Genomic DNA, 21,128 nt, shown 5'->3' with positions numbered 1-21,128 from the left:
ATCAGAGGTTTGCTCCCGGGAGTAACAGAGTCTTTCAGGGTCTTCAGAGTTCTAGAAGGAGGGCTGAGCTGTGCCTGCCACCAGTAAGGCAGGAATGGCCAATCCCATTAAATAGCTGGTATTCCTCCTGGGTTACCTTTGCATAAAATGCTTGATGATAACTTGATTGAGTCTGCAAGGAGTGTCAGCTGCAAATACTGGAATCAAGGCACTTTCCATGCCTTTGGAAACTATCCTTAAACAGGACTACAGATCAAAAGCAGTCACACTATTGGGTATGGAGCACCACAGCCTGATTGGAATCTGACTGTGACAGTCTTCCAGCAGAGCTAGCACTTAGCAGAATGAGGATTTCTCAACAATGTCGGACTCGGACAGAATTCTCACCAGAGGGGAAGGGAAGAAGGCCATCTCACAAAAGACATAAAGTATGTCCTAGCTGTGACACCAAAAGTTCTCTTATTTCTACAATGAAAATGTTCTGTTTGGACTCTGAGAATATGCAGAGGGCATAGTTCGGGTGACTGACATTTCCAGACTGGGAGCATTGAAGTGCTGTGTAAAAGGAGCAGTGGGTATTGGTTCCCATGAAAGGCTTCTAAACAAAGTTGAGTGTCACAGAAGGAGATGGTTTGCAGAAGAGCTGTGGGATTCTTCTGGGTCCTGCTTCCTCTCCTAGCTCCTCTCTAATATGGGTTCACCCACTTCAGCTTCAAAATGCCAGCTGGGTCTGAGCAATACCCACTCTGGCTCTGGCTGAGGCCAAATCTCCCCAGACAAGGCTCCACCCACAACCAACTTCCCAAGCAGAGTGCCTTTGTCCGTCTGGACGCCTGACTGGTGATAGACATGGAGGAGGAATAAAGCTGAGGTCTGGGAGCTGATCGTTAAACCGATGTGTCTTTTCAGACACAGAAAATGAATTTATAGTTACCAAAGCACAAAGTAGGGGAGGGATAAATTAGGAGTTTAGGATTAATATACACACACTACTATATATAAAATATATAACCAACAAGGACCTACTTTATAATACCAGGAACTGTACTTAATATTTTGTAATAATCTATAAGGGAAAAGAATCTGAAAAAGAATATATATGTATATACGTATATGCATATGAATCATTTTGCTGTACACCTGAAACTAACATAACATTGTAAATCAGCTATACTTCAATAAAAAATAAAATAAAATTTTTAAATAAATTAATTTCAAAATTAAAATATACCAGTACTTAAGTTTAAAAAAATCTGTGTTGTGTCCATAAGATGTCCAGTGATGGGTACGCCACATGTTTATGGAAAATTATGAGCAGCCATAAAGCTTTCAAACCTTTAAAAAAAACCCTCAAGACATATTACCTTCTGTTTATCTTCTCTCTCAATTGAAAGTATGTCATAGTGTACTTCTATCCCAATGCCTGTATCTCCCTCCTAAAGAAATAGTAATATGCTCTGGAATTGAGATAAATTATGTGTTATATTAAACCATGTTAATTTCATAAGATTTCTTTAATCTGCTTTTCTTCTGTCAAAATACCAAAGCAGAGGTTTATTTCTATGCACCAAGAGGAGGTAGGGGGAGGTACCTGGTAAAGTATTAAGTAAAAGTTACAGCTATTTCAAAACAGTCCACCAAATCTTTACCACATTCTCTTTTCTCAATCGACATTAAGATTACATAAGTCTGGTGCCTCATGCTGTCCCAGTCTCCCTTCTACTTTGGTCTCCTCACACCTCTTTCCTCCGGCAGACTCAGACACCCAAATTAAGAGGCTGTGTGCTGGTAGGAGGGGGGGTCCAGGCAGGTAAGGAGGGAGGGGTCCTGACCCTGACAGGGGTGCTGGCCATGGCTCACTCCCACCAGCCAGCTGATAACAGCCGACTCCCCTGGGCTCAGACGGGATTAAGCACAGCACCTCGTGGGGCAGGCGCATCAGGAGCAGCGAGTCATCTGGACAGAGAGCAGGGGTGAGGTGAGAGAAACAGAAGCAGCCTGCAGTGGCCATGCAGCGCCCAGTTCTCTTTCTTTCTTAAATATAAGGCATCCTTTCTTTTATCGCCCTTTGAGTTCAGGACAAGCTATCAGTGACAGGGTTTGATTTCCAAAGCGCTTCTCTCTCACACCCTCAATGGGACAGGATGTCAACTAAAAGGTCTGCAAGCTAAAAATAAGACCACTTGTCTGTCAAGCTGAGCACAGGGGCTGAGTGGGTTCAGAGCTCAGGAGGCCTTTGTCTAAACTGAAGCAGAGTGGCAGGGGAGGCAGCAGAAACCTAGCGGGGCAAATCTCAGGGGACTCCCTCCTCTGAGTGCACAGAGGTAAATAAAAAAGCATTGTAGTGGGACTGCCCAGTGAAATGGGGCATGGGGGTTTGGCAGGGAGATCTGGCCTCTGGGGTTCAAACAAGCCTGAGGTGCCTTTGGTCAAACTCAGCAAACAAAACACAGGACCCTGCAAGCAGGTTTAAGTGCAAGAAGACCATAATCCAAGGAGGTGACAGACAGAAGAAGAAAGCAGAGCGAGAGGCCTCAGTGACCCCAAGAAAAACAGTTCTGGCTCTTGTCAGGACAAAAACAGAGCAAAAAGGAAAGATCAAAGGCAGGAGAATTAATTCCTTCTCCCTGGTGGTGTCAGAGAGGGCTTTGGCAACTGTCTCAAATGAAGTGTAAACCAGGCAGGGAGCAGTTACTGCCCAAGATTCCATAACACAGAAAGTGAAATTCAAGTCCCCAAAAAGCCAGGGGTAGGCTGGAGACACAGTTCAACTGAGGCAGAGCTAAGACCCTTTCCCCAGTTCCCCTCAAGTTTTGGCAGATGCCATCAAATTCCAGAAACACAAAAGAAAAAAATCTTTCTTGACAGCCAGGAAAAAAGAAAGGCTCAGAGGCTACAGCTGAACTGAACAGGTTTTGAAGATAGATTCTGACCCAGAATGTAGTAGCATCCATATGCTTCCCTGGTGGCTCAAACAATAAAGAATCTGCCTGCAATGCAGGAGACCCAGGTTCAATCCCTGGCTCGGGAAGATCCTCTGGAGAAGGAAAAGGCAACTCACTGTAGTATTCTTGCCTGGGAGAATCCTGTGGACAGAAGAGCCTGTCTGTCCATGGGGTTGCAAAGTCAGACATAACTAAGCGACTAAACCACCATATGTTTTTAGCCTCTTCTTGCCTGATTAGACATATAATGTACCTTTTTCGGAGAAGGCAATGGCACCCCACTCCAGTACTCTTGCCTGGAAAATCCCGTGGACGGAGGAGCCTGGTGGGCTGCAGTCCATGGGGTCCCGAAGAGTCGGACATGACTGAGCGACTTCACTTGGACTTTTCACTTTCATGCATTGCAAAAGGAAATGGCAACCCACTCCAGTGTTCTTGCCTGGAGAATCCCAGGGACTGGGGAGAGACTGGTGGGCTACCGTCTATGGGGTCACACAGAGTCGGACACGACTGAAGCGACTTAGCAGCAGCAGCAGCAGCAATACCTTTTCCAGCAGTTGTTTCATTTTTCAATTCAACTCTGTGGTTACAAAATGCCTATCCTCCATTTTGGATATTGCCCTAAATGACAGAAATGAGAGGATATGTGACCCAATGGTTCACACAAAAAGGTCATGCAGGCACTTGATCAAAATCCTCCACAAATGGAGATGAAGCACCAGCATTTCATTCTCCCCCGAGGGCCCAGGAGAGCACATGCCCACGTGCTCTGACTCTAACTGCTGCTTCCTGGAGGGTCCCAGGTCTGGCAGAAACCCAGGAGTGAGTGGAGAGCTATCACATGTCCTTCTCAGCAGTAGCCTGACAGTTAAAAGCATACACCACTGTCAGTGAAGGGACTCCAAAAACAATCTGTCACTATGTCTCACCATTTTTTGACAAGAAAACCCTATTTCAAGGGAACCTTCTGCTAAACCTAATTTAAAAGCTATATCTACTTTGTCTATCTTTGTGACAGACACCATAAAGACACTAGCAGGTCCGTATCCCATCAAGAGGGCAGTTATCAGGATGGAGAAGCTAGCAAGAGGACAGCTACTCATGGGGCCGAGCTTGCCCAGTTTTCACACCTCCCAATGGTATTTGATCCTGGCTTTCTAGCCAACCTGCTGAACCCCATGAGGAAAGAAAGAATCTGTCAACATTCAGAGCTGAGGAGGAAATAGTGGTTTTGAGATAAAATTCCTTCTGTGGCAGATGTATATTTTTCTAGCTTTATCAAGTGTCTTTTCTCAACAGAGTCGCACAGCAGTAGATTTCATAAAATAACAAAATCACACATAATCATGAAAGCTAGAAGCACCCCCCCCCTTTGAGATTTCCTGCTCAGAGGAGGCAGAGATAAAGTTCTAGAGCTGGGCACACTTCTGAGTCATCCCACCGTAACTGTGCAGTTTCTCTGCATGCCTTGATTTTCTCATCACCTACTTTTCATAAACCAGGCACAAACAATTGGATCTGCATACTTAGGGGAAATTAGGATGTTGAAATGTATCAACCCAAATGAGAAGGAAGACAATAAATATTTCTGATGTATTAGTTTGAGCTCCCCAGGAGCAGATCTGAATCCTGAAGTAGGGGTTCAGGTGCACACATCAATCTGAGGGGGAAGCAACTGGAGAGAGTATAGACTGGGGAGAAGAACAGTAAGATATGGGACGGAAGAAAGCTAATAAAGGTTGGGTTCTCAAACCAGTTGTTACAGTGGTTGAAATTTAGTCCTGCAAAGATGCTCTAGGAAACTGTGAAAATACATGTCTCAGGCTTCCACTGAAGGGCAGGGGAACAGGGGTGTTTATACGCCATCAGGCACTCATGCAGCAGTCACAACAGAGCCATCCGTAACTCCTTGTGTAGACTCCCTTGGACTCAAAGTGTTTCATCTAATATTTAATTTTTTCTTACCATTTCAATATGGGGTTTTCTGAGAATAGCAGGAAGTCACAGCATCTGTAGAAGGAATTCCTCAGATCTTACATCTTCCCAGAAGCAAGCACAATTTATTTTGGACCTGATGGCAGTTTCATTTACTTTGAACTCTTCAGAGGCAAATACTGACTTTACTCTTTAGAATAATGTTTAATATTTTTGAACACTATGAGATACCAACTTGACTCTTATGGATATTGAAAAACAAGGCAGTTTTTCCTGCAAACCAATTATATAATGATACTGTAACAACAGCTGTAATTAATTGTAGGTAGTAATCTTGAGACTGTGAAGAAAGCTGAGTGCCGAAGAAGTGATGCTTTTGAACTGTGGTGTTGGAGAAGACTCTTGAGAGTCCCTTGGACTGCAAGGAGATCCAACCAGTCCATTCTAAAGGAGATCAGCCCTGGGTGTTCTTTGGAAGGAATGATGCTAAAGCTGAAACTCCAGTACTCTGGCCACCTCATGTGAAGAGTTGACTCATTGGAAAAGACTCTGATGCTGGGAGGGGTGGGGGGCAGGAGGAAAAGGGGACGACAGAGAATGAGATGGCTGGATGGCATCACCGACTCGATGGATGTGAATCTGAGTGAACTTCAGGAGTTGGTGATGGACAGGGAGGCCTGGCATGCTGTGATTCATGGGGTCACAAAGAGTCGGAGACGACTGAGAGACTGAACTGAACTGAACTGAGTAATCTTGAAGGTGGGGAGGGGAGGCAGACATATCTTAAGCAGTAGACGACAATCTCTAAATTGTGTGTGAGTGGATGTGAATCTCTCTATTTGTACTCATTTCCCAGATATTTTTATATTTTTAGGGAGAATCCTCCTCCACAGGGAGCCATCCTTACTCGTGAGTGAGGATATGGTATAAAATGAAGGTTGAAAAGTATACACTCATCACCAAAGTCTAGAATAGAAATGTGACGAGAGAAACCATAAAGAAGAGAGGTACATGAAGAGAGTAATGGTTCCCTCTAAATAAGAAATAGGCTCAGGATACTCTGCTGCTTGCCATGTCCACATTTGGACAGATGGGGCCACACTGTGCTGCCTGTTCAAACAGTCCTGATCTCAGGCCCAGCCCTGGCTTGGGAAGTGGAACACACAGTCACGACAGGTTTCCTACCACATCGGTCGTGTTGATGTTGGAGTAGATGAAAGCAGATGTTTCCTGTCAAACTGCATATCTCTCCCTAAAGAACACATCAGCGTCCTTCATCTCTTCAAGCCACACAGAAGACCAGAGGCCTCCATGTAACTGGATTTCTCCTTAACGTCACTGTTCCATTTGCTAGATCAGTTATTCCTAAACAACGTGCTCTGGAATTCTGTGTTCTTCTCATAAATGGAACATGGCACAAAGTTTTATAAAAGGGAGAAACTATTAAGAGAATGGCCCCCAGAGCCAATTAAAGGAAATAGGTCTCTGACATGCAGCTGCCATGACTAGTTGACACTCTTGGCTTAAAAATACCTAACAGGTTTAGGGGATAGACAGGGGATGCAGAGTGTGGGCCCTGAGATCTGGAGATTCCCGTGGAAATGGGTCCAATCAACAAAGGGTGATTTCATCAATTAAGGAAAACCCAGCCACTTGTGGAGAACAGTTGGCAACTCTTCAGCTGTGCACCCTTTCCTATTTTAGGAAATAGAGAACACTAAATAAACAGAATGTAGGAAATATTAGCATGTGATATTTGTCAGAATCACACTATAAATGTCTGTTAACTCGATGACTCTCAAACTAAAGTATCAGGAAGTACGTGAAAGGCTCACTTTCAGTTGCCAGAAACATTCTGATTGAAGGAAAGAATTTTCCTCAACAAACACTTCAGTAAAATCGAAGATTTAGATGAGGGAGGAAAAAATAAGGTAGACTATGTTATTAACTAATAATAACAGCAATGTCCACAAATGCCTATTTTCTGCTGATCATTTTACATACATTATCCCAACTGAGTTACCCAACAATCTGATGCAGTTAAGTGCTCTAATTTCCATTTGACAGATGAGAAAACAAGCGCAGAGAGGTTAGGTAGCTTCCCTACATTTACACAGCTAAGTCACAGCAGATCTCAGACTTGAACTCAGGTCTTTGTGACTCTAAAGGTCTTTATAGTCATGCTGTAGCATCTTTTCTGGTCACAATGGATGGTTTGCTCCAGAACACTTTCTCTTCTCCTGACTTGACTCACCCCTGCCTACCACCATGAGGAATGATTAATACTATGCTCAAACCATTATATTTGGGTTAAAAAAGGAAGAAAAGGAAGCTCATTCAAGAGCTTCCCATGAGAGACATTCATAACCTAGAGAAGAAAGTTCCATTACAACCATAGTCTTGATCCTGGACTAGGCCAACATAAATGGTTTCCTCTCAGCACTTCATGGCCCCTGGTATAGCATTCCTCACGCTGCATTTTAAGTGTTACTCAGGATATCTGTTTCTCTCTCTGAGTCATAATTTTTTTTTTAGGGTAAGCACAAATTGTACTCACTTATAACACCATCTGACCCAGAGAAGATATTCAATAAATGTATACTGATGAGTAAGTGAACAAACTCTAATAAGCAAGTGACATCAAAGCAATGGCATTTTCAGGCAACACCCATAATTCTATAATGTCTTTTAATGCTGGGCAAACACTTTAAATGAGTTAGCAGCTACTGACAGTTCCCCTCCCAAAGTCACTGATTTCCTCACTAACAGAACAATGGCTTTATCATTTATCCTAAGCAAAAGTGAACATACCATAGGAAAGGAAAACTACTGCACTGAATGGTTTCCCGGAAAGTTTCTTTGACTTTCAAAAGATGCATGAATAAAAAGCAGCCTCTTTTCTTCCATAAGACCACATCATATATAGGGGAAGAGCTACAATTTCTGGAGCAGCTCCATGAGGAAAGCTCACCAAGGACAAAGACCACACCCTGAGGATGACAGAACCCAGCTCCTTAATGATGAGACCAAGGCAGTGAATTAGCCTCCTTACCTGGGAGCTAGTTCCTTCTAGACATTTTAACACGTGAGCTACAGTTTTTCCTTACTGTTTACATCATTTGGAGTTCATTCAGGTTTCTGTTATTTGAAACTAAAAATCACCTTGTTTCCTTTCCCCTAACCCTGCTTCCCAGGCTTTGTTGTTACATCATAATTCCATAGGTAAGGATGGGTATTAGTGGGCTTCTCCTGCTCCAAGCATCAATTTGCTTATTTATAAAATCTTTTATCTTTTCTTTGGTAAATAAGGAATATCTTGCCCTCTTCCTCATTGTCATCATTAATATCATCATCATCAATTATGTCATCACTCTAACTTCTTTAGCCTAAGAAAAAAAATTCATCATGTCAAAGATCAAATAATATTTTATATCTGCATAGACTACACTATCCTGCACAGAATATTTAGGATATCATCTAAGCCCATGGCAGAAATTGTAAGTTGTTCCATGGTAACTATTCTCCTCTTCTTTCTTGATAAGAAAACACTTGAATTTGAGCTGTGCACAGGTCATTCAAAGTGAAGCATCCACTTCCCAGCTTCCCTTGCAGCTAGGTGTTGCCATATCATTAAGTTCTGGCCAGCAGGATATAAGCAAAAGCATCAAATGTCTACCCTGTGAACCTCTTTAAATATATAGTGTGTCTGTTTTTGCTCTTCCTTTTGCCCTTCTTTATCCTGTACTCCAGTAGCTGCTTAAAACGCAGACATGGTTGTTGGAGTTCCTGCAGTCTTGAAATCTGAGAGTAAGATCTACACCCACAGGAGTCAGAGCAACAAGCTAGAAGGAACATGAGTCCCTGAGAGCTCTGTGGAGAAGAGCCACTATACGAGCCCTGACAACTTCCCTTCTGGAAGGAGTGAATCAGCTTTGAGAAATGATAAGTATCACTGATAAAATCAGAAGTACCAACATGCTCACACATATATCTTCTTTTCTGTTTTATTCTACTGTATCTCCCTGAGAGCTCACTCTAGTCATCCCACACTGGCTTGATGTCATGCCCACGCAGAGCCACAACAGTCTTTGATATCTGACCTAATTCAAGAGTTGGTCCTCAGATGGAAGTTTCCTCCAACAATCCAAACAGCCTTGTGTAAACCAACTCTCATTCTCAAATTTTTCATGCTCCTGGCACCCACCTGCTTAATGGGATTCACATAAATAAACCTCATTTGGGGAGGAATATTCATCCTTCTACCTCCCAAGCCTCTTCCTAGTTCACCAGAGGACTTGGTTAAAGAATCTGCAAATAAATGGACTACAGAGGAGCTAATAAACTTTTAAGAAGTCATTATAAATGCAGGAAACAACCATTACAACAAGAAATTGGGATTTAGATGTTAACTGTTAAGAAAGGGAGTAGCTAGCACTATATTAGTAATAAAGAAAGCCACTTTCACAAATGTCTCCTCTGTCCTCTCCTCCCCACACACAGGTATATCATAGAGTAGTTAATTTAGTCCTAGTGTTTCTCTTATTTTACTTTTTAGCTTTTGGATGAATACTGAACAGACTGTGAAATGGGCAAGTACTTATATTATGCAAACAAATTGCACTATATGTTTTAATTGGATGTATATATAACACAATATAAAAATACTAGCAGCAGAAGTAGCAGTAGGGGAAAAATCTTTGAATTCTGTATGGGGATTTAAAGAACTTCTCTGGTGGCTCAGATGCTAAAGTCCACTCACAATGAAGGAGACCTGGGTTTGATCTCTGGGTCAGGAAGATCCTTGGAGAAGGGAATGGCTACCCACTACAGTATTCTTGCCCAGAGAATTCCATGGACAGAGGAGCCTGGTGGGATACAGTCCACGGGGTCTCAAAGAGTCAGACACGACTGAGCAACTAACACACACACACACACACACACACACACACACACACATATGTGGGTTTAATTGCTCTGCCCCAAATACAGACAGACACAGGTGTGTTTTAAAAGAAAAAAAGAAACCCTATGTTTTTCCAGAAAGACAATTTTTCTAAAAAGATGAGATGATCAGGGTTCGATAGTTCAGGGTCCACTACTTCTGTGAACAAAGAACTTCTCATTGTAACAACTTTAAAGAATATTAATAAAAAGGCCAAAGATCAAATAACAATGGGTCTAATTCTGGGTCACTAGTGAAATGCTCCATTTACAGCTAGAGAAGAGCTAAAGAAAATTAACAATCATTATTTACAAAGTAATCTGAAAAACTACCAAATACAGATACTTGAGGATCACAACAGCAGTCTTCTAAAAGCTTGTTGTGCTATGAAATGTGAGGAACCCATAGAAGGAACCCCCACTCAATCACCAGTATCTACATGGGGGATACTGGGTCTAAACGCAGCCACTGGTTAAATTTCTAGTCCCAGTTCCTTAGTGTTAAAGAACTGGGGCTGGTTTGAGTTTGCTACCTATGAAATTTCAACATCATGATGATAACAACTAACCTTCTTTGAGCTCTTACTGTGAACGCACTGCTCTAAGCACTGTTCATACATTACCTCATTTAATGCCAGTGAGAATGATGCTGTTATTATCTCATTTAGCAGGAGAGAACCTGATTAGGGAACCAGCCCAAAGACATACAACCGGAGAGCAGAGGATTCAAACCCAGGTAGTTCGAATGCAGAAGCCAATGAAAGTCAAAGAGTGCCATGTTCCACTCCATGCATGAGCACATTTGTGTGTACTGGCAGGCAGGAATGTCTTCCCTCCTTAACCTGTGTCCTCTCCCAGTAGCACACATACTCTCTTTTTCCCTCCCACTCCTAAATTTAGGTAGCAGAATCTGTGTAAGGCAATCTGCAGGATACTACATCATGATCTAGAAACACTCCAAATCTCTCATTAACATTCAGATTGAAGTCATGAACCTTTCTGAATCTAGCAGAATACCTTCCAGAGAGAATATTAATAAATTTTGTTGATGGTGAAGTTTGACAAAGGAAGAAAGAATGTGGAAAGAGAAGAACTTCAGCAATGTATTCGGCACCTAGCAGTGGGCTCGGTACACAGCAGGTACTAAAAATGGTTTTTGAAAATTGACAAAGTGGAAGGTAGGTAAGGATGCATGCGTGCATGATAAGTCGCTTCAGTCGTGTCCAACTCTTTGTGATCCTATGGATGGTAGCCCGCTAGGCTCCTCTGTCCATGGGATTCTCCAGGCAAGAATACTGGAGTGGGTTGCCATGCCCTCCCATAGGGGATCTTCCCAGCTCAGGGATCGAACCCTTATGTCTCTTATGTCTCCTGCACTGGTAGGTGGGTTCTTTACCACTAGCGCCACCTGGGAAGCGTGGATAGAGGCAGGGAAAAAAGGAAGGAGAAAGGAAAAAGTGAGAAAGAGGGAAAGAGCAAGAGAAATGGAGGAAGGAAGATGGAAGGGAAGGAAGGGGTAGACAGAAAAGGATGGGAAAGAAAGACAGATGAATTCCTGAACACATGCAGAGACCTGAGGCAAGCACCACCGTTCAAATTCTAACACTGTTGTCAGTTACTGGAAAGTAGCAGAGGATCAGCAGGGATATGAGGAGGAAACAAGAAGGGCCTCTGGAGTTCTTAACCAGGTCCTGAATTCTCATTTCAGAACTGAACCACAGTACACTCACCTAGCTCACATCCCTGGCCACCTACTGGGTCTCAAGTTGCTACCATTACTCATTCTGGAAGGAGGAAGAAAGAGCTTGCCCTGGAAGACAACTGCATCCATTCTCTGTCACTTGGTTTGGGAAGGAATAACTGTCCTCCCAACTCCACTAAATGAGGAGAAAGGGCTTAAAACTTTCAGTCTCTCCCACACTCCATGGTCTCAGTGAGTCAAAAGGTCAGAGATGATAAAAACACCCACAAAGTCAAGACTCAAGGGCATGTTCTCAGTTACTTCTTTCTAGAAAAGCTTTGTCTCATACACACACACACATGTGTGTGTACACTTTATCCTCCTAGTTTGGAATTAATATATACATACTACTGTACATAAAGTATATAACCAACAAGAACAGGACCAACTGTATAACACAGGGAACTATGGTTGATATTTTGTAATAACCTGTAATGGAAAAGAATCTGAAAAAAAAAAGAATATATATATACATATACACATGTATAACTGAATCACTGTGTTGTACACCTAAAACCAACACAACATTGTCAACTATAAATCAAATATACTTTGATTAAAAAAAAAAACTTTATCCTCCTAGACAAGGTAATATAAGCAGTTGAGGGCTGAAAACTTGCTCCCTCAAAGAGACAGCCTAGAGAGCTAGAGGCAGGGAACCTGAGGATGAAAGTGATACCTTCTAAGGCAAAGCAGAGAGGGAGTATTCAGGTGTCACCAAGTTGCTGGATCAAGATTCCCCTGAGGCCAAGTCTACTTCAGTTAATACGGGCTGAAACATTCCCTTTATCATTTAGGTCCCATTTCAACTAGTGTTCTCTCATCTGCAGGGCAAAGATCCTGACGGATACAATCTCTCTGTGAGTCCTGGATAGAGAATGTGCATTCTTAAATACAATCACCAACTCACCAAACAATTTTCTTTTATGCTAGGATATAAAACACTGATGTCATCCAGGACTCTAAAAGAACTTGGAATTCCAAATGACAAATTTAAACCTCGGGCAGAAACCTGATCAGAGATGAGATGAATGACTCCCCAGGTCTGAAATCTACCCTCACCTGTGTAGGACATACATACAGGGGCTTACACAATTTTTTTTTCTTTTCTTTTTCTAAGCATCAAATATCTTATAACCAACCACTAACACATTTCATATTAAAATATCCCATTTTATTTAACTGGTAACTTTTATGTTTCTGCTCATCAGTGTTGCCTAAGACTAAAAACTCTTAAAAGGAATCATATCAGTTTAGCCCACTTTACACAGAATGTTATGGAGAAACGCTGCTGAAACGTGATAAGGGTTTTTTCATACAACCACTGCTGATCTTACTACTTCAAGCAGATCCTGAGGTAAGGGTATAAAATTCAAACCCTACCTTGAACTCCAGTCAACATTTTCCTGGAAGTCTTAAATTACAGCCAAGAATTGCTTCTTCCAGAGCTTTACTAAACAAGAGTGATGTTTAAGGTCAAAATTACAAGACATTTTGGGGTCAAAATAAATTATGTATGTTTGATGTCACCCACCACACACATAGGTCCCCCAACACACACACTGATAGACATAAATGACTTTCACCCAAGATATAATCAGAATTTCTCCTATTCTCAGCAATAAGGAACAGCAAAGACGTTATGAGACTTGAAATTTGACAATCTAGTACCAGTCTTGACTGCTTCCTTTTTGATGGGCAACTGTGGGCCATCATAATGGCCAAAGCAGAGAGGGATTATTCAGGTATCACCAAGTTGCTAGGTCAAGATCCACCTGAGGCCAAGTCTACTTCAGTTAATATGGACTGAAACATATTACTTAATCTCCCAATATCATACTTTTCCTATAAAGCTTCAATAATAACACTTAACGCAAATACTTCTGAGGGCTTCCATGACCATTGAATAAGAAACTGTAATGAAATCCACTATAAATAAAAATACATTCACCCTCTTACTCTGTGTTGAGCAGGCAAAATTTGGGGAGAGTTGCTTTATTCTCCTGTGCATCTTTCTTAGATACTATTCTTACCTCAGCCCTACTGGAAAGTGAAATTGATAGACTTGGCAATTTAACCAGTGTTCCAACAGGTTCAGTTTAAGATTACCCTAAGAGGCTGAGGTTTAAAATCCAATAAAAAACTTTTTTTGGGTGAAATTTATAAAGTTCATTTCAAAATATAAAGCATACACCAAAAGTACATTTTTGTACAAAAAGCTCTTTCACTCCAAAAGGATCTTCAGGCCTGAGATGATTCATCACTATCCTCCATCATTTAAAATCATTGTCAAGTGCCAAGCTTCTCTGGCTGCCTGACAAAGCATATAGTTCAGTTTTGCTGGGCTATCCTATCTTCTTTATATCTTTATGCCACCAATAAATTTGACTAATGACCTTGAAATCTTAGAACTTTCAACTCTAAATGTAAATATTTCCCAAGACAAGACTGAAAATAGTGTACTCATGTTCTGGCTCACCAGAGAGAAGGAAGTAGTGGACAGCAATTCCAAAGACCACTGGTCTCACTTGAACCCAGCCAGTGTGTATTGATAGTCTGGTAAATGCAAACCTTGATGCTAGGAACTAGAGGCACTCAAACCAAGTCATGATCCATGACCCTAATCATAAAGGAAGACCCAAGAGAAGTTCTTTGGTTTGTTTCCAAATAAATAGGATTTGATTATTTTTATCACTTTTATCAAGGTATTACTGATATAAAATAAAATTTGCCAGTTTTAAGTATACAGTTGTATAAATCTTGATAGATAGGTACACAGATAGAGTTGTGTTATTAATACTGCTACCATAATTAAGATACAGAACATTTTTATCAGCCCAAAAAGTTACCTCATACCTCTTTGCAATAATGAATTGGATTGATTTTTAAAATGTATAAGTATTTGAAGTCATAAAAAAGAAAGGAGGATATTTAGCCAAATGGACCCTTCAAAAACCAAAACTGAGATTATAAGTAAAGACAGGTCATGAAGTCTACATTTGCATTGGAGAACAACTACATGCCACTTAGTTATATGCTGTAGACCAGATGGCCTTGGAACCCAGCCTTAAGTGATCTTTAATTCCCAATCACCCAGGGTGGTATACATGAATTTCTTTCAGTATTGGCAGAATTCACCAGTGGTCAAAATTATTTGCCAAATGCCAACAAGTGCCAATGGGAATGCAAGGACTGAGGATAGGATGTTGGAACTGTTATTAATGACTATGCCTTTCCAGAAACAAAACTGAAGAGTGGCCAGGAGTCCCTACAGATATAGCAGGCCAGAGAAAGCCAATTCCTAAAAATGGTTTGTCCGAGACCACATGTAGGGGTAATGATAACTATATGTTTTGGAACTCAGGTTACTGATTGTTCATTCAAAACTGTTTTACTGACCAACATAGAGAGCAAACACCCAACCAAGACAGCTCTGAACAACTGAACAAAAGATGGTTTATCCAACATCTCCAAAGTTCTTGTAGATTCTAGTCTTAAATGTTATCAATTTATTCCTCTCACTTTAGGTAATTAATCTATAAATGCCCTCTACTTAATGTGGGCATGAAATTGCTTTCTCATCTGACACCAACTCATAGAAATACTGACAAACAGGCTTGAATCACCATCAGCATCCTTTCCAGAAGGTAGACACAAAAGGCATAGAAGAAGGTATCCTTTAACCTAGGATGAAATCAGTACTCACCCTACCTACCAGGAAAAGGAATAAAGAAACCTCAGCTTAAGTTCAGGCTCTGATAAGTGTGTTTACCTACTGACTGAGAAATAAGTGCTATGCCATTGCTTCCTTTTATCTCATTTTTATTATCAATACATAGCATAACTAAAATTCAACTCACCTCAAATTTACCTAAATATAAATGAAAACCATAAGTCAGGCATAGTTTTATTAGACACCTAAAAGACTAACAAATTATACATCATTCCTTTTCTCCTTATCACTCAGTATATTTATTTTCCTCTGCAACCAATAAATTGACAAATTTATTTTGTAAAAAATTTCAAAGAAGCTTGTTTATATATCATGGCAGTTAACTTTTAGAATTATGTGATTAAATCTGTGGAGCTCAAGCTTCTTTTTCTCTCAAATAAAAAATATTCCAAAAGGGAAAAAAATCTTATTCATTCATTTGGTAAGCGTTTTTGAGAACCTATCCTATGCCAGGCACTGGCCAAAACCCTTGCTTGTGGGGGATTTACAGGACATTAGGAATCAGACAAACACATGTTTTTAATGTCTGTGACAACTGTGATGAAGAGACCTCTGAAGAGTAAGTTCTATGTGCTGCTTTGGATGGAGAAATATGACATCAAAAGAGTACTACCAAGAAGGTGATGCTGACTCAAGTCTTGAAAGATCAGGAAGAACAAAGTAGGCAGTGGGACAAGGTGAAGGGAACACATTTCAAGGAAAGAGAACAGGATATGCAAAGGTACATCAGTGTGCTGCTGCTGCTAAGTCGCTTCAGTCATGTCCGACTCTGTGCGACCCCATAGACGGCAGCCCACCAGGCTCCCCCATCCCTGGGGTTCTCTAGGCAAGAACACTGGAGTGGGTTGCCATTTCCTTCTCCAATGCGTGAAAGTGAAAAGTGAAAGTGAAGTCACCCAGTCCTGTCCAACTCTTAGCGACCCCATGGACTGCAGCCTTCCAGGCTCCTCCATCCATGGGATTTTCCAGGTGAGAGTACTGGAGTGTGAGAGGTCATCAAACTTGGAAACTTCTCCCAGGTGGCTTCCCAGGTGGCTCAGTGGTAAAGAATCTGCCTGCCGAGCAGGAGACGCAGGCTCGATCCCTGGGTTGGGAAGATCACCTGGAGAAAGAAATGGCAACCCATTCCAGTATTCTTGCCTGGGAAATCCCATGGACAGAGGAGCCTGGTGGGCGACAGTCCATGGAGTCACAAAAGAGTCAGACACAACTTAGCAACTAAACGACAGCAACAAATACATAGAATGTACAATGAGCTCATGGAAATCCATCAAAAAAGGGGAGAAAATCCTAAATACAAACTCAGGCAAAGTATAGGAACAGACAGTAATAGAAAGGAAACCCCCAAATATCAAGCATTTGAAGAGATGTTCATTAGTAATATGAGAAATGAAAATTTAGTACAGCAATGGTATATTACTCTCTCTTCCACTGGTCATTGACTCTTCCATTAGTCAATAAAAGCATTGGTCTGGACTTGAAGATGCAGAAACTAGCAGGGGAAGCAGACTAGTGAAGTACAATCTAACACAGGATTTGGTCAAATTAAGTATAGACAGTACTCCTGACCCAACAATTCTCCTCTTGGATACCCATGTCGAAGAAACTCACATAAATCCCAAGGGGGCTCTGAGCATCATTCACTGATGTGGGAGGTAAGAGGCAGCCTGAGTGTTCAGAGGAGCAGGAATGGAAGTAACCTGTGGATGCACACCATGGACTACTATGCAGCAGTCAGAAGCAACACACTACATGCACACTTAGCCACTGAGAGGATCTGAACATAAAGTCTGTAGTGGAAAAGAATAAGAAACCAAATACAGTCTATTTATAGTACTAGTCACAATCATTTGAAGTACATGCAAATAAAACAACATACGCAAACAAAAGGATACCCAACAAATACACATTTGTGATTGTCTCTGGGAGGAGGGTAGTCAAAGAAAAGAGAACTACGTTAATTTTTTAATAATAAGAAACGAGTCTCCCACTGGACACATTATGAAAGGACTGTTCAATGATGAGCATGATTAACTCAGCTGGTTACACCTGAGGTCCAAAAAACTGGGGAGAGGATGAGACTAGGAGACAAGCAGGTAGAGATTACCAAAAAGACTGGCCATTGTGCTGGCTGTTCCTTGTTTGCCCCCTTCCACCCAAGAGTCCCCCATTTCATTCAACGCCCATCTCTGCCCTGTCGGCTTCCCTAGGAGGCTGAGCTGCAAGGGCTGCCCCCTGCTTCCTGTGGGGTTTGGTCCAGAGGAGGCATCACCAAGAGACTGGAGGGTGGGAAAAGAGAGAAGTTAGGGTATTTATACCTCCCTGACAAGATCAGTCCCGACAACTCCAAATCTTCTCAGGCTATGGTTACCCAATCCCTCCCTGACTCTTCAGTCCTGGGGGATTACTAGCTTTCTGATACTGTGAGTCCTGGGATGTCTCTCCATCACTTCTTGCTTTTTTTTTGTTTGTTTCCTTCATTATCTTTGTTCATACTTCTGTGACCAGGTTATTAAAGCTACTATTACTAAATTCTTTTTAGCAAACCCCTTTGATGGTGCCATTTCCTTTCTCCCTCGACCATGAATTAAACAGCTATGGATGGTTTTAGGGCAATAACTACTATTATAAAGAGTTTTTTCTCCCTTTTCTGTTTTAATATAGGTTACACGTGAACATATTTATCTGCTAAGGGGATGTATGGAAGACTGGATAATTACATATCAGCTCACAACACTCTCTCCCCCTTACCACCGTGCATCCTGACTGATCTTGGAGACAAAATAACATAGATTTAAAGTGTGTAACAAGGACCAAGTTCATCGTAGATCAGTAGATGTTGCATACTTGCTGGTTTAACACTGTCTAGATTCCAATGACCAGCTGGGTATGTTCAAGATAAACCTACAGTACATATTTCAGATTGGGGACTGGCAACAAATAGTTGTAGACTACATTCTGAAAAAAACAAGCATTTTCACATGTGCTATGGGCCATTTCTGGCTTCCTTGGTGGCTCAGACGGTAAAGCGTCTGCCTGCAATGCAGGAGATCTGGGTTCGATCCCTGGGTGGGGAAGATCCCCTGGAGAAGGAAATGGCAACCCACTCCGGTACTCTTGCCTGGAAAATCCCATGGGTGGAGGAGCCTGCTAGGCTACAGTCCATGGGGTTGCAAAGAGTTGGACACGACTGAGCAACTTCACTTTTTTTTTTTTTTAATGGTCCATTTTTAATCTCAGCATCAAAGCCAGGTCTACCTGCATGTTTCTAGTCTTTGGTCCTACCCATAAACTCTTCAGAAAGTCCATTATCTACCTTACCAAGGAGGATGTTCCACACTTGCCAATTATTACTATACCAAGTTCATTTCCCCTGAACATGCATTACAATTTGTGTTTATATGCTTTTTCTTTACTTGTTATTATACATCTTCTGCATCAGACAGTAAGTTCCATCAGGGCAAGAGACAATTGTCTAGGATATAGAAGGCCCTTAATAAATATTTCTTGAGTGAATAAACGGTGAACAACAGGAGTGACACAAAAAGCAAAAAGAGAGTAGAAGAGTCCCAGTTCTCTTTTCCATCATGTTTATGGGTGGTGGACTTCATATGGCCTCCCGGTAGTCAAAACATACTTTCTAGATATGGCTCCCTTGCAGTGTATACTAGCATCCTAGCCTTGATTGAGGCTCTAAATATCTCTTAATGAGGAGAGTTCATGTCTGCACGTGTCTGCCTTGCTTAACATGGCATTCAGCACAGGACCAAGCACAGATGGGTGCTTCATAAGTATTACTGAAGGATGATAACACAGAGGATTATTTAATACCGCCTCACAGGGTAAAGACAAATCTTGGGCCACAAATATACTTCTAATGTGCTTACTTCTCGAATAATTTGAACCAAAATTATTTCAGCAACACAGATTCATCTGTAACCACAAATCAGACACATTCAGAATGACAAAGCCCAAAAGAATGCCATTTTCAAGGCTGAGACGGTATTATTCTGGGGTAAATGGAATCCTTGTTTCAGTGATATTGTAAGAGTAGAAATGAAAGATACTGAAAGTCTTCCCTTGGGGAACAACAATTATCCATGAAACAATGGAAGTTTGTCTGAATAATTCATCAGCATCAAGGGTGCAGGCCTCCCTTATTCTGCAATCCGAAGAGTTTGGGCAAGTGTACCATGGAATGTATCTCAGTCACTTCGCTGTCTTTCTTCCAGGGTCTGGCATTTAGGGGCACATTCCTATGATTTTATTAATTAAAAAATAACCTAAGTGGGAAATTACTGACAAGATAAAATTTTGAGGCAGCATTTCTTTCACGAAGACGAAACTTATAAAGTGTCTATCAGGAGAATCCACCAGGGACTCCACAAGAGATCAAATACCCAAAACAAATCACCACTTCAGAGTCCCACAGAATTCTGAATCCCAACCAGCAAGCATGAATAATCCTTTTAAATGGTCACTTAGGTATCAGAACAGGTCCTCTGTGAACTTTCTAAGCAAGGCTTCTGGTTTCTGACTGAAACAGAGATTCATTGGGAAGGAGGGATAAACTGAACCCAAGAACAACTGGGAAATTTCCATAAGAAAAGAGCACAAATGGGTTGTGTTGTCAGAATGAAACTGGCCGTTCCAGGCCAGGGTTTGGGAAGCTGCTGACTACCCCACGGGAAAGCTGAGCAATATTCGCAACTGGTCTCTCAGAAACCATCCTGATTAAGTTGCAGTTACTAGGCAGATGCAATAGTTTCAAATCCCAGGTCACTTTCTTATTAGCTGTGTAAACTTGTGTCACTTAATCTCTCTGATAATTGGTTCAGCATCTTTAATATGCTGAGAGTAATGTCTACCCAATACCTTTCTAAATTACTGCAAAGATCAAGTGAGTTCAAATTAATGAAAGTTCCTTATAAATTATAAGATTATGTATAAGTGTACATGCATGCTCAGTTGCTGGGTCTTTCTGACCCTTTGTGACCCCATGGACGGCAGCCTGCCAGGTTCCTCTGTCCATGTGATTCTCTAGGAGAGAATACTGGAGTGGGTTGCCATTTCCTCTTTCTGACACAGTGATTGAACTCACATTTCTCCCAAGTCTCCTGCACTGGTAGGCGGATTCTTTACCAACCACTGAGCCACCTTATATATCCTCCCAGAATATTAAGTAACCTGCATAGAACTCAGGATGCTCTATGACTCTGGGTTTTCCATTTCTAGAGACAGTCTGGTTTTTGCTTTGCTTTCTACAAGTTTTGTTGATTTGTTTTTAAAAGGAAAGATATAAACCAAGGCAAATGGGGAAGAATAGAATTACACATCCCACACTTTGGAGCTGCTAGGCAAGAATTTTAAACTGTGGTTGGTTCATTATCACAGATTTGACATCAGTATCACCTGAGGGAAAGAAGGAACATAGCGGGCATCCAAAAGTCATCTGATTCATCTCTGTACTGGGGGAGGACTAAAAGATCAATTTACAGAAATCAATTATATTTCTAATTACTAGTGGAAAACAACTGGAAAATCAAACTTATAAAACTATTCCATTTGCATTAGCATCAAAATATACAAAATACTCATGAGTCAATTTAACAAAAATTGTAAAGATTTCCACGCTAAACTACAAAATATACGGAAGAGAAACTAACCTACAAAGTATGTAAGAGAAATTAAAGAAAACTAAATAAAATGAGAGATATATCATATTCAAGGACTAGAAATCTCAATATTATTGAAATGCAATTCTTCCAGAATTGCTCTGTGGACTCAACACAATTTCAATCAAAATTGCAACAGGCCCTAGTAGAAAATAACA

General features: G+C 41.3%; 1 protein-coding gene across 1 annotated transcript in view; it reads right to left on the bottom strand.

Annotated features, from left to right (window-relative positions):
• PGM5 (phosphoglucomutase 5) overlaps window positions 1–21,128 on the bottom strand; it is a 213,353-nt gene that overhangs the window by 148,993 nt on the left and 43,232 nt on the right. The window lies entirely within an intron of this gene.

The sequence above is a fragment of the Bos indicus x Bos taurus genome, chromosome 8 (genome assembly GCF_003369695.1).
Source record: "Bos indicus x Bos taurus breed Angus x Brahman F1 hybrid chromosome 8, Bos_hybrid_MaternalHap_v2.0, whole genome shotgun sequence".
NCBI lineage: Eukaryota > Metazoa > Chordata > Mammalia > Artiodactyla > Bovidae > Bos > Bos indicus x Bos taurus.
The sequence above is the reverse complement of the archived record's forward strand: the minus strand, read 5'-3'. Positions and strand labels throughout refer to the sequence as shown.